Source organism: Triturus cristatus, chromosome 7 (genome assembly GCF_964204655.1).
Source record: "Triturus cristatus chromosome 7, aTriCri1.1, whole genome shotgun sequence".
Classification (NCBI taxonomy): domain Eukaryota; kingdom Metazoa; phylum Chordata; class Amphibia; order Caudata; family Salamandridae; genus Triturus; species Triturus cristatus.
Genome location: NC_140590.1, coordinates 210735175 through 210748311, shown reverse-complemented (window position 1 = coordinate 210748311; position 13137 = coordinate 210735175). Strand labels below are relative to the sequence as shown.

Sequence of the window (13137 nt, the reverse complement as noted above, 5' to 3'; positions counted from 1 at the left end):
TTGTTACACGGTCTGCATTATGAGCGAGTGAGCACTATTTTGTTTATTCACTGATGGGGACAGTGGCGGCTGCTTATTTTGTATTTGCAGCACGCCCACACACGACAATGCAGCCGCTTTTCATAAAGAGCGCTACGCCGCTCTAACTTTAAAAGTGGCTGCCCCCTACCACCACAACACTCACTGCCCAATGGCAACGTTCTTTCACCTTTTATTTTAATTTTTTTATTTGTATGCTGAGCGCGTCGTATGCTTCAGGGACACCGTGCTCTGTTTCACTTTTTTTTTTTTACTTTAATGGTGAGTGCTGCGCCCACTTAGGGGACACCACGCTCTACAATACAATGAGTCTTGCTTTTGCCAAAGTTTGACCTATTAGCATTGTAAATGACAATGCCTTTTAATATTATAAAAGACATGGCCATTTACAATGCCAATAGCTCAAAATATTGCAATTGCGCGACCTATTGCATTGTAAATGCTTGTTTGTTAAATGCGATCTGCTTGTTTTCTGGTTACATGTATGCTCTCGAACAGGCACACAACTCACTGAGACTGAGTCTGTCATTCGGTGGGGTGGGGGGCTCCAGGTGCACACACAGCTAGTGCCTTACCCACTGAGCTACCGTATTGAGATTGGAACTTGTGGCATGGACACTGCAAATGAGTGTCCAAAGCAGAGACCTACGTATGTGTTTCATTTTACTGCACAAGAGTGTTCGAGTTAGATGAACATATCAATGTCATGTGAACGTGATCAGGCTGATCATGTAAGAGGTTTCAATGTCAGTCAGCTCACCTGTTAGCCACCATTATATTGCGTTTTGGGAACTATCATTTATATTTTGCTATTGACGCCTCAAAAATCCCAACATGCACCGCGTTGCTGGCTGAAAAGCCTCGATTTCCCGAAGGTGTCACACGTGACCTGGAGTCACTCATTTCGCGGCTGTGCGCACTGTGGTTGATAGCCCATGGAAGGGCGATTCTTCGGTGCATATCTCGTCAATGCTGCAAACAGCAGATCTCTTTCAATGACTGACCCAGCTGTGTTTTGGGGTATTTAACATCCAATAAACAACTCTTGTTCATCGCATTCTAACATGTTTAAGAGCAGCACCTTGGACTCCGTGCTGCTCATCAAAGGTATGCTTACCGACTACGGTATTTTATTTACCTTCATACTCCTGAATATAATGTCCTCTCAGTGAAATACCTTTACTTCTGCTTCATGATTTGAAGAGTTTCCATGAGTGCACATTTGTGTTTATAATCGTGGATGATGTATGTTCACATCATATATGGTGCTGAGGGAGCCAGGCGTGCATTACCCCGCCCCTTCATGGGGTGGTTTCTCAAGGGCACTGCTCCGGAAGTACACACGTGTTACCAGACACCACATAGGCCTTTTCACAGAAGCACCCAGACACACATGGCCTTATGCATGATTGTGGTGGATTGCCGTAATTACCACATGTGAGCGGGCGTGCAGTGCCACAGGTCTCATAGTGTGCGTGGTCGTTGCACGGACAGTCCTTCTTAAGGACACAGTCAGTAGAGTTCCAGACATGGCCCTCTTTACAGAAGCATCCCATCTTGCATTGCATAGTGCAAATCATTGCTTTGACCTTATTGGCCACATCCTCACAGGCTCTCTGACAAGTGCTGCATTCAGTGTATTGCACGCTCTTCTCGCATGGACCCTATTTCTGTGGGGTGCATTTACCGGATTTTATGGCCTAGCCATCCTTGCAGGCACCTCCTCCCTCCAATGCAGCCCTTTATGCAGTTCTTCGGCACCATAGTGGCCACATCTTCACAGGGTCATTGACAGGCCCCTCTGCATGCTTTAAACCCAGCATTCTCCTCTTTCTCTGGGATGCATTCGCCATCTTGCTAGACACGTCCTTCCGTGCATGAACATCCCACTTAGCACTCGGTTGTGAACCTCCCAGGGCACCCTGTATCGGTTATGACCTGACAGGTTCTTCGACAGGCACCACAGTCTGAGCACACCCTGTTCTCTCCACACTTTCTTTAAGGATACATATCAGGAAGACTATAGGATGAAAATACATCATTTATAAAATGTCTGCTAAACCTCTAAAGCACAGACACAGCAGAGCTGGCCCATCACAGCACACAGGGATAGGGAGTACAGCAGCGACGAGCTCTGAGGGAGCACTCATAGTGTTACACTTGTAAACTTTACTCACTCATGGGAAAGAACATGGAGGGTTTGATAAACATGAGACAGCTGAAAACACTGGACAGAAGGTAATGGTATGGAGGAGGTTTGTGGGTCTCAGAAGGCTGACAGTGCTGCCTCGAGTACTTGATACATTATTGGTGGGGGCGTGGGGGGCTTTTGGTCGCGTACTGCACCTGAGGAATACTCACCCCACTGTTGCTTTACAACATGCCTGTGCGCATGCGCTCAGGGCGCTCTTACTGATGGAGGCATCTACTGCAGGACATCTGACAAGAAGATGTGATCATGCCCCACCTAGGGGTAGAATTACTAGCATGGGAGCAGGGCTGGCAGGCAAACCTGTGGCAATGCAGTCAAATCTGCAGTACTAACATGACAGCCTAAACTATTCTGACATGCTATGTGCTATTTATAACAATAAATTAAGCTTCAATAAAAGTGTGCTTAGGGTCCATAAGACCCAAATGCTGAAGGATAAAAAATGAAACATGGAAATTGCTCTTACGTTCGGGTTTCAGCAGTAATAGAAGCTCCAATGTGCTGTTACTGCCCTGGTTTGTGCCAACATTTCATTACCAAAGCCTTTGCCTTGATAACATTCATTTTATGTAGCTCAGGCTCGAGCTGATTAGAAAGTTCATCCCTGGAACACTTTAAATATTTCTGAAGATTGACTTCTCTACTTAACTACGATTTTGGTACCAATATCATTACAATGATTTCTAGAGGTTTAGCTGAATTCTGTCTTTGTAAACATAAGTCAAAAGCCAATCTGACCAGGCAGCAGACTCCAACAGTCTTTTCAACTCGATCTCTCTCTTGCCCAGAACATTGGGCGAGTCGAATTCTTGCAGAAGTAGCGCTCTGTTCGATAGTAATGGGCGTTTGGGCTCACTGGCCCTTGCTTAACTCTGCTATCAGCAAGTAAAGTAAACTGAATTGAAAGATCTGCAACTAAAAAGATCAACCCACCACTGATTGTATGAGTCACGAGGCACTTGTTGAGAGCTGGATCAAACAAATGCAGACACGACCTTCTGTTGATCTTACAAGTCTAAGTTGAAGGTGGTCTTCCAGACACACACTGGGCACACATTGGGACAACAAGAGAGTGCTGGGGAGAAGAGTATTCATAGTTTGCACGACGAGACTCAGAAGCAGACTGCTGAGGGCAAGCAGGTGAGGTGTTATTTATTACACTTTCTTCCAATGTTTTGACAAACCCAAGAGTTTTGCTTTCTGAGATTCTTACAGAAACACAGGATGGGCTGCAAACTATAGGTGGAGATGTTACCGCGATTTATTTAGGTCTTATTTCCTATAACTCTGCATGGCTACTCTGTAACTCGAGGCTTTTACCTGCTCCAAATCTCAATGCTTCTCCTACGTTGGAGGAGTAGAATAGATTTGCAGTGTCTGACTGCCACCTACAGGCGGACTGAGTGAAACACTTTGTTCATACCAACTTACAAAGCTGTAGTTAATTCCTAGGAGCTGCCAGTGCTGCCCATTATTTGGCACATATTTTCATTCAAAGTGTAATCATTGAAAAATTAACACTGATGACTTCTTTTTCTGTCAGATTTAATCATAAATGACTTGAATTATAAAAAACACATAACACTACATTGTACGACACACCTAAAGACTCATCTTAAAGTGATGTACATAATTTTATAGATATGATTTGGATGAATGGGTATGAGTGACGTATTTAATGTTTGTCCTGTATAGAAAAAAAGTTTTTCTGTTGTGTCTTTTGCAAAAAGTCAAATATGTATACAAAAAATTATGTACATCACTTTAAGATGAGTCTTTAGGTGTGTCGTACAATGTAGTGTTATGTGTTTTTTATAATTCAAGTCATTTATGATTAAATCTGACAGAAAAAGAAGTCATCAGTGTTAATTTTTCAATGATTACACTTTGAATGAAAATATGTGCCAAATAATGGGCAGCACTGGCAGCTCCTTTGTTTTTTTGATATTATCAGGCTAAGCCTTGCTGCTTTTACAGCCAAGACCCAAGATTGTTTTTTCAGGTAGGTAATTCCTGGCAATAAACAAACTGCTCTTCTTCCAAAGAAAGCATCACAAACGTATAGGCGAGCCACGACCGTTGGCCTTGTCCTTTAATTTCCCGTTAAGCAGAGAGCGCTACAATAAGCGCAGTGCACAGTGCTGCTCTCCGAAAACGAGGAGTAACTGTACTCGTGGTGTGGTCCCACTGCAATCTATTGATGTCTGCCTGGGGAAGGTCCTAAGAGGCCCTGGAAGTTGGGGAGCACAGACCTTTTGCTGCAAGTTCATGGGGGTTGTGACATATATTTTCAACCAGTGTTAGCAAATAAGACTATTTTTGGGAGGACAGTAGTTCTTCAAAACTGAAATGCTCTAAACATTTCCATAAGTGGGATGCATTGTTTCAGTGCACTGCAGTGTCCTAGTGGCCGTTGTTGAAATCCCACTCACTGTGTTACTGAAATTGTTGCATCTGAATTTATTTAAGTGCAAACAAACATTACAAGTTTTTTTTAAATGTCTTCTGATTTCTACATCAGATGTGCATCATTTTGTGCCTTTGTAATCAATAAAATACGTATTTAATGGTATTTGTTTAATTTATTGGCATTAATGATGCTTTGGCGATGCAAAATGCTATACACACAGTTTCTCTGAGATAAACCTGTTATTAATGCCAGGTTATCAAGGATAAAACTAGGACACTGCACAGAAACCTGCTCGCACGAACTAAGGGGCATATCATCAAGGCCAGGCGATAATTATCGCTCAGCGCGAGAATAATTATCGCCGGCCAATGCTGAATTTTATCGCGGAGATAGCGTGCTATCAGCAACGCTTATCTCCAAAGTGATAAAACTCAATGCGCAAGCTGCCAACTGTGCAATTATCGCTGGAAATCCAGCGATAATCGCACAACGTTTGGCGAAAGCTTGCTGATAGGGCAAGGCAGACTTAGCCATGATTTAAATCAGTCCATATCCTTGATGTTTTTTCTTTTCAAAGTATTCTTTTTCATTTGTCATATACACATTAAAACATCCAAGACAGCCAAAACTATTGAATGTTTACTTAATTCTTAATGTGACACCATCAATGTAATACCATTAGTGTATACCCTTTTCCTTGTATTATGTACACACTTTACTTGGGAATAGGATCACAAATGTAATCATACAATCTAATGCATTTATTTACCTCACTAGGGCATTTACTTACAATGCTGTAAACGGTACTAAAGTAGGACTTTTTGGAATGAACAACTGTGTTAACATAATCGAGTTTTGATTTGAGTACTCCCTTTTTCAATCCCTCATGCGTGAAATTAATCCTACTTGCCCTGTCCCCTTTTTACTTATGGCTGATAACAATGTCTTCTGGTGGGTGACTATTCATACTATTCATATCACTCACTACCTCACTGGCCTCTCCTTTATGTTATATTGTGTGACATTAGGAAGAGTGATTAATGTGTGCCCGGCGGGTCTTTTATGATTTGAACTATTTTAAACATGTCGACCATTGGTTTTGTTTTGTTTGACATTTGACATTTTTACAATGACGACCATTCATGCCATCTCTCTTCGTAATGCTCCTTTATCTATAATAATCCTATGGTAGTTGAAATTAGCAAATTATTTGTATCTCGTTGGCTACTAATGCCTTTATCCTCACAAGATGGCGCTCACTTATGCCGTTTGACTCACATTGACCTTTTTTCGATGGTGGTTATGGGCCTGTTAGTTTAGCTACTTTAACATTCTTTAAAAAAAAAAAAATAATAATTTTTGTAAAGTTAAATGACCTTCCCTATACAGATGCTGTGGTGTAAATTGTTTTGTGATTTCTAATAAATGTATACGTACTACACATAACCAATAAATATGACTTATCTCCACTTTGATGCAGGGTTATTTTACCCCTCAAAGATGGCGGCTTCATTTCCAACGACTCTATGGCAGTTTAAATTAGCAACTCATTTGTCTCTCGTTGGTTACTAACGCCTTTACTTTCCTAAAATGCCGCTTGCTTACACCGCCCTACTTACATCGACCTCCTATCGATGGCAGTTTTCGGATTATGGGCCTGTTTATATAGCTGTTTTAAATCTTTTGCCTTAAATATAATGATTTACAAAATGTACATGTATTACACGTAATTGATAAATACGATTTATCCCTATTGTTATGAAGGGTTATAATACCCTTCAAAGATGGCGGCCGTCCTTTTCACCTCACTCCTATCGCTGTCTTACGTTTGTAACTCTCGTGCTTTAAGAGGGGAAAACCCAGGTGTTGTAACTAATTACTTGCACTATATAAACATGAAGTACAAACTATTTCCTCTGTTGTAACCTGACAGGGGAGGCGTTTCTTGACACGAAAGATGCGGAATCGGGTAGATTTGTGCGCCGGGTCTTCTTACCTGCTTTACTAGGTGTACTTTAGCTAAATTCCTGCTTTTCTGGGTGATGCCAAGGGGACTGTACGGGGTTAGTTTAATATCATGACGTAAACTTTCCCGTGTACTTATACGCTAGGGTGTAGCGCTTTCCTTTGTATGCCTTGCACTCGGATTATCGTTCCCTTTCCACTTTTCTTTTGCGTAACAGTATATTTGAAATTTGGTTATTACTTGACTCGATGTTTGTACATGATTCAATTATAGGCATCTTAGAGAGTGATACTGCTGCTCGTACCGTTGGACGAAATTGGAATATGACTGATATTGGAAGGATGTGACCCGTTTGAGCTACTTAGCAGATAAACTATTCTATTGTACTTAAATCGAGGTATTCACCTCGTTAAAGTGAGTACACACATCACCTTATCATAATTTCTTCTAATGTTCCTTTTTTTTTTTTTGCATAGTCCGTGACTAATACGGTTATACCTCACTAGTGTAGATGACTCATGCATTCAGTTCTATTTACATTGGTCTGTCTCTTGGTTTCTCCTAGTGACATTGATCTGTGTTTCCTGTAATATTACAACTGAAAAAAATACAAATATTGGTACATCAGTTTCACAGTGGGTATATATCCCATTTTCTTAGCCTTTGACCTTTGTCGGTTCTCGATTCTCTGCCCTTGACTGTGATAGGGAAATTTACTGTTCTTGTAATTTAATTATGAATGTTACTCGCTTTTCTGAGATTCAATCTTAAGGAATGATACCAGTTGCGTTTTACTTGTGGTAAAATCATGTCCCTAGACAGAACTTTGGCTCGCCACCAACTCCTAACACTGTAATTATATATTCTATCATTGTCTGTTTGTGGAGTTCCCTTATGATACTTTAAATCAAATAAAATGTTTATGCAATGACGTTTTGAGTATGCCATCGTAATCTTATACTTTTCATTATATATTCCCACATGCCATTCGATTGAGTCATCCCTGTATGACAGACCGAAAGAGAGAGCATTGCTAGGATTAAACAAAAGGAAGAGCAGCTACAGCAGGCCTCTATAGATCTTCAAAACAATATACTTCTTATTCAGAGTGAGCTCAACGATCTACGGGCAGAATATCAGGCAAGTTTAGATAAAATCTTAAAAGATAGGTGGGACTCTAGTAAGCTCCAGAATTTCTCCTATGGGGAGAAATGCGGCCGCCTCCTTGCCTGGAAAGTTAGAACTGATAGAGTTAGAAACCAGATTGGGTCTATTATGCTTCAGGAGACAGGAGTCATCACGCATGATGACGCCCTTATTAGAGAGGAGGCTAGATCATTCATGCAAACTTTATATAAAGAAGATGTATGTCCCTCCATCTGGAAAATAGAAGACTGGCTAAATCAAGTAGAGATCCCACGGTTAACAGAAACAGACTGTATCTTTTTAACTTCAAGTATCAGGGAAGAGGAAGTCTCCGCCCAGATAAAAAAAATGGCTAGGGGTAAGGCAGCAGGTCCGGACGGGCTCCCAATCGAATTGTATCAGATAGATTCGGAGGAAGTCGTCTCCGCCTTGACGACTCTGTTTAATAAAATGTATCTATCGGGTGACACTATCCCGGATATCTGGTCTGAAGCAACAGTCACTCTGATCCTGAAGCCTAATAAAGACCCTTTGAAAATTGAATCTTATAGACCAATCTCGCTGCTGAATACTGACTATAAAATCTTTGCAGGGGTCTTGGCAGCAAGGTTGGCCAAAGTCATCAAAACAATTGTGCATCAGGATCAGAGAGGTTTTATTCCCGATAGGCAGTTGAATGAGCTAACCTACCAAGCTATCGCAGCAGTAGATGTTGCAGTGGCTAAGAAGCTCCCGTTGACCCTTACGGCAATTGATGCCGCTAAGGCTTTCGATCAAGTAAACTGGTCATATTTATGGTTGGCTCTAACTAGGTTCGGACTCCCATCCAACTTTGTTTCAGCTGTCCAGTCCCTATATAAGAGCCCCAGAGCAAAAGTACTGGTAAACGGAGTGCTTTCAGACTGGTTCATAATCTCTAGAGGAACGAGACAGGGGTGTCCCTTATCACCTCTGCTATTTAACCTCTATATTGAACCTTTTGTATGTCAGCTCAGGGCTGACCCTGGGATTCATCCTTTCAGAATTGCAGACCTAGATTTAAAATTTGCCCTATACGCCGATGATCTTCTTATGTTTACTTCAAATCCAGACGAGGCTATTCCAAGACTGTTTGAGCAAGCGGAATTGTTCGGAGAAATCTCGGGGTATAGGGTAAACAAAGATAAAACTGAGACCGTGCACTGGAATCAGACACGAGGGGTGGCCGGAGCTAAGACGCATATGAGGTACCTGGGTATAATTTTGGCCCAAAATATCTCAGAAATAGCCAAAATGAATTTGATGAGGGTTTATAAGGATGTTTGTGGTTTACTGCAGCGTTGGTCTGGTCTCTCTTTGAGTATTTTTGGCAGAGTAAATCTAATCAAAATGGTCATCCTGCCGAAGATCACTTTTTTATTTGCGTCTATTCCACTGACATTTCCAGCACCGGATATAGCTAAAATACAGGGGAAAATAGGCTCTTTCATATGGAATACTAAGACACCGAGGATCTCCTGGAAAAAGTTGAGGAGAGGCCTCGCTATGGGAGGGCTGACCTTACCGGATTTACTTGCCTATTGTCACTCTTTCCATTTTAAAAACTTCAGAATGTTAGCCGGAAAGACGGATGCCTCCTCTTTGGGTTTATTGTTTCAAGCCCTATTACACGGTATACCTCAGGGGCAAGAATATTTCCTATTTAAATATGGCGATCCACGGTTTTTTAAGAGAGTCAGGCTAAAAATCCTTGACACTGCTCTTAGGAACTGGTTGTATGTCAGAAAGATACTAAAAATTCCATACTATGCTCCTCAGGCCCCGATATGGGATTCCCCGGGTACACCAGAATGCCTGAATGATCAATTATCCCGTCCTCTTAAATTGGCAGGCCTGTTTTTCTGGCAAGATCTAGAGAAAGACTCGCGGCTCCTGAACTGGGAATCTTTATCCTGCCTGACAGGTGGGACGCTATCAAGGTACAAATACTATCAGCTGTCAGGATGGTGGGCAACAAAATCTTGGGGAGTTGAATCATTGAATCCTAAATTTGATTGTGTATCTAGGAGTGGTAGATGGAAGCAGGAGGTTTCCTTTTGGTACTGGGCCATCCTTGAGTCGGAATCAATAACAGAACCCGAAATGCATAAGCTTTGGGGGAATGCTATAATTTCAGACTCTAACCTTATGGAATTATGGGGGGATTCTTTTACCATGTTACATGCAGTGGTCAAATTAGCTGCACTTAAAAGAAATCATCTATATACTGCATATAGAGCCTATATTTCCCCAAAGAAGCTAACAAAGATAACAGGCCTTTGCCACCTTTGTCCAAGATGTAAAAGGCCTGCAGCTGATGATTGCCATATGTTTATAGATTGCCCTGAGATAGTAAGCTACTGGGCCACGGTGCGAGATTTTTTAGCTGAGGTATTACATAAACATATTGAAGTCACGCCAGAAATGATTATATTTGGATTGCACACAAATTACCACCTCAATGACTCGATATCCAAATTTATTTTTTATGTGGTTATTCTGGCAAGACGAGAGATATGTAGAGCCTGGAAAAGCATAAAGGCTCCAACCTTTATAGAATGCCTGAAACATATAATATATACTAGTGAATCGGACATGGCTTGCGATGGAAACAGCTATGAAAAAATTTGGGCACCACTTGTTACATGGAGGAATAGATAAAAAAATAAAAAAAATAAAAAATAAAAAAAAATAAAACATTCCAATGATTTAACCTGGGCACTGTTGGTTTGATCCCTCCAAAATAGCGTGGGGTTATTCGATTTGCGTGAAAAGGAGTGGACGTTCAAAAACAGTGGTTGCTTGTGAGTTTGAGCCTCTCTCTCTCCACACCGGTCTCCAACATCAGGGCCTGGTCATTTTGATCGGTGGAGAGGGATGGTGGCCACTCATCAAGAATGCCCTTCTTGGTATATGAGGAAAAAAAAAAAAAAAAAAAAAAAGCCCTGTATGACTAACTCATTTGTTACTTTAACCAGTTAATGTGCTGAGAATATGTTGTTTGGATCAACGCTTAGTAAACTAATGACATGTTGGTTACTCTAATCACTTTATGTTGGTTTATAACTGTCAATTGATGTATTGTGTAATCTTGATGGGAATTGAGTCCAATTGTATTTGGTCACTTTACGTGTGTAGATGGTGTTCACTGTATTGTTATAACTGTCTGTGCCTAGTCCTCATGTGTTTTATTTATACCTTATTTTTTATGAAAAATCTGTTGCAGCCCTGAAGAAGTCCCGAGGTGGACGAAACGCATCGGCTGCTTTGGCTGTCTTGGATGTTTTAATGTGTATATGACAAATGAAAAATAAAGAAGAATGCTTTGAAATGAAAAAACATCAAGGATATGGACTGATTTAAATTATATTGTACTTTTTGAGTGGTGCATCTTGTGCTGTTTTTTTACATATACTCCAGGGACTGGAACAGCACTGTGCTGGCGGGTGCTAATCGAGATTGCACACTTGGGGTGAATTTAAAACATCACCAACAAATATGATGGGGTAATGATAAATCCAGTGCTGTCCTAGAGGGATACCGCTAGCCTTGTTTTTTTATGTTTATATTGTCACCCCAGTTAGCACGGATTTAGCCCTTAGACATTTTAGGTTAATACCAGTTCAATTTAGAATATATTAAATTCTAAGTTGTTGTAATTTGGAGCAAGATGGCTCAATTCAAGGACAGAAGACATGAGTTGGCACAGGACCTCTTTGTGACTAGTTCGAGAGCAGGGGGACCAGCAACAACAACCCACAGCTCTAAAAGGCTAAAAAGCAAATTTCAAAAGTTAGAGAGACTTAAGAAGGCCGAAATGGCACATTGGTGGGATGGTACTACTCTTGAGAAATATATGGAGAATGATAAAATTCATAGGGGATTAAGAATTCGCTTTTTCCCCACCTTTGAAAACTTGGAAAATGATGATCTCAAGGGTTGGGAAAAGAATCTACATGATGCATCGTTTGTAATGATGCAAATTCTTATCAAAAATGCGGAAGGAAAAGGAAAAAAGTTACAACAGGAGGTCAGTGAATTGGAGGCTGAAATAGCGTCAATGGATTTGAAGGAGGTAATCAAGAAAAATTATGAGATCCTTGATAAGGTTCTCGATGACTACCAAATTTATCTTAAAGAGAAAAAGGTAAAGAAAATACGTATGGATGACAAAGATTATATGGACGGAAGGGTATATACGTTTGCCCGCAAATATGATAACATCAAAGTTATGGGTGAAGGAAAGAGACAACGTGAGGACACACTGGGATCATCACTTGCGGGTAGTGTGTCGTCAGTGTCGTCTTCCGTCAGCTCTGCACCCCCGGAAGATGTAACCCCAAAACCGGCTGTTAACATTCAACCTTCCTCTTTTTTATTGGAAATGGAGAAGGTCAGAGTAGGTGGAAGAACTATAACAAAGGACCAAAGACAAGAAGGGGCGGTAGGAGATGGCAGGAACAGCGAAAAAACCAAAAACATGATGAACGAGATCTCAGACAGTACAACAAGATCGAGGAAGGGAGGGAACAGGAATTAGGAGGGAATGATGTGAATATAACGGAGAAATTGAAAATTGTTAACTTGTCTAAGAAAGAGCTTTCTGATTGTGAGATATCTGTCCTTAGTAAGGGCTTAGGTTTTTGTCCAACCCAATCGGGCAATGATGTTGACATTTTTGTTGATCTGTTCAAATTTGTGCGGCAATTAAAATTAAAGGATCATTTCTCAAATGCCTTGCCTTTATGTATTGATAAACAACCTGACCGTGCTTGTGTACAACAAACTGCTTCAGAATTCAATGCCTTGAAATCAATGTTACCAATACAGTTTGAGACTGAAATAGACACAGATTCCCTACGTATGGAATTGGATATAGTGGAGGATTTGGGTATAAACAGTGGCCTTAAAGCAAAATCTAAATTTATGCCAACAGGGACGCACCCAAATATTGACACCTTCTATGAGAAGGTCAGCCGAGATTTATACAAACTACAGGCATCACACACTAGAACTTGCAACATGACATTTAACCTCTCCATGGCCGAAAATCGGGCACTTAATGAGTTAAGATCAAATTCCACACTAGTTATCCGTGAGGCGGATAAAGGGGGCAATGTTGTTGTTATGGAAAAGGTGGATTACATGGGGGAAATTGAGAGGCAATTAGCGGATACCACTGCTATAGGAAACTGACCCTCAATCCCATCAGACCGCTATGTAATTATATCAATACTAAACTGTTTGAGTGGCGGGAAATTGGACTCTTGGATGAAAAAGAATATGGGTACTTGACTGTTATGGAACCTACTTTCCCATGCATCTACATCTTACCCAAAGTCCATA

At 41.0% G+C, this 13137-nt stretch overlaps 1 pseudogene; it reads right to left on the bottom strand.

The window, feature by feature from the left end:
- Window positions 1-1355: 1355 nt before the first annotated feature.
- Window positions 1356-9968, bottom strand: LOC146809236 (zonadhesin-like; annotated as a pseudogene).
- Window positions 9969-13137: the final 3169 nt, after the last annotated feature.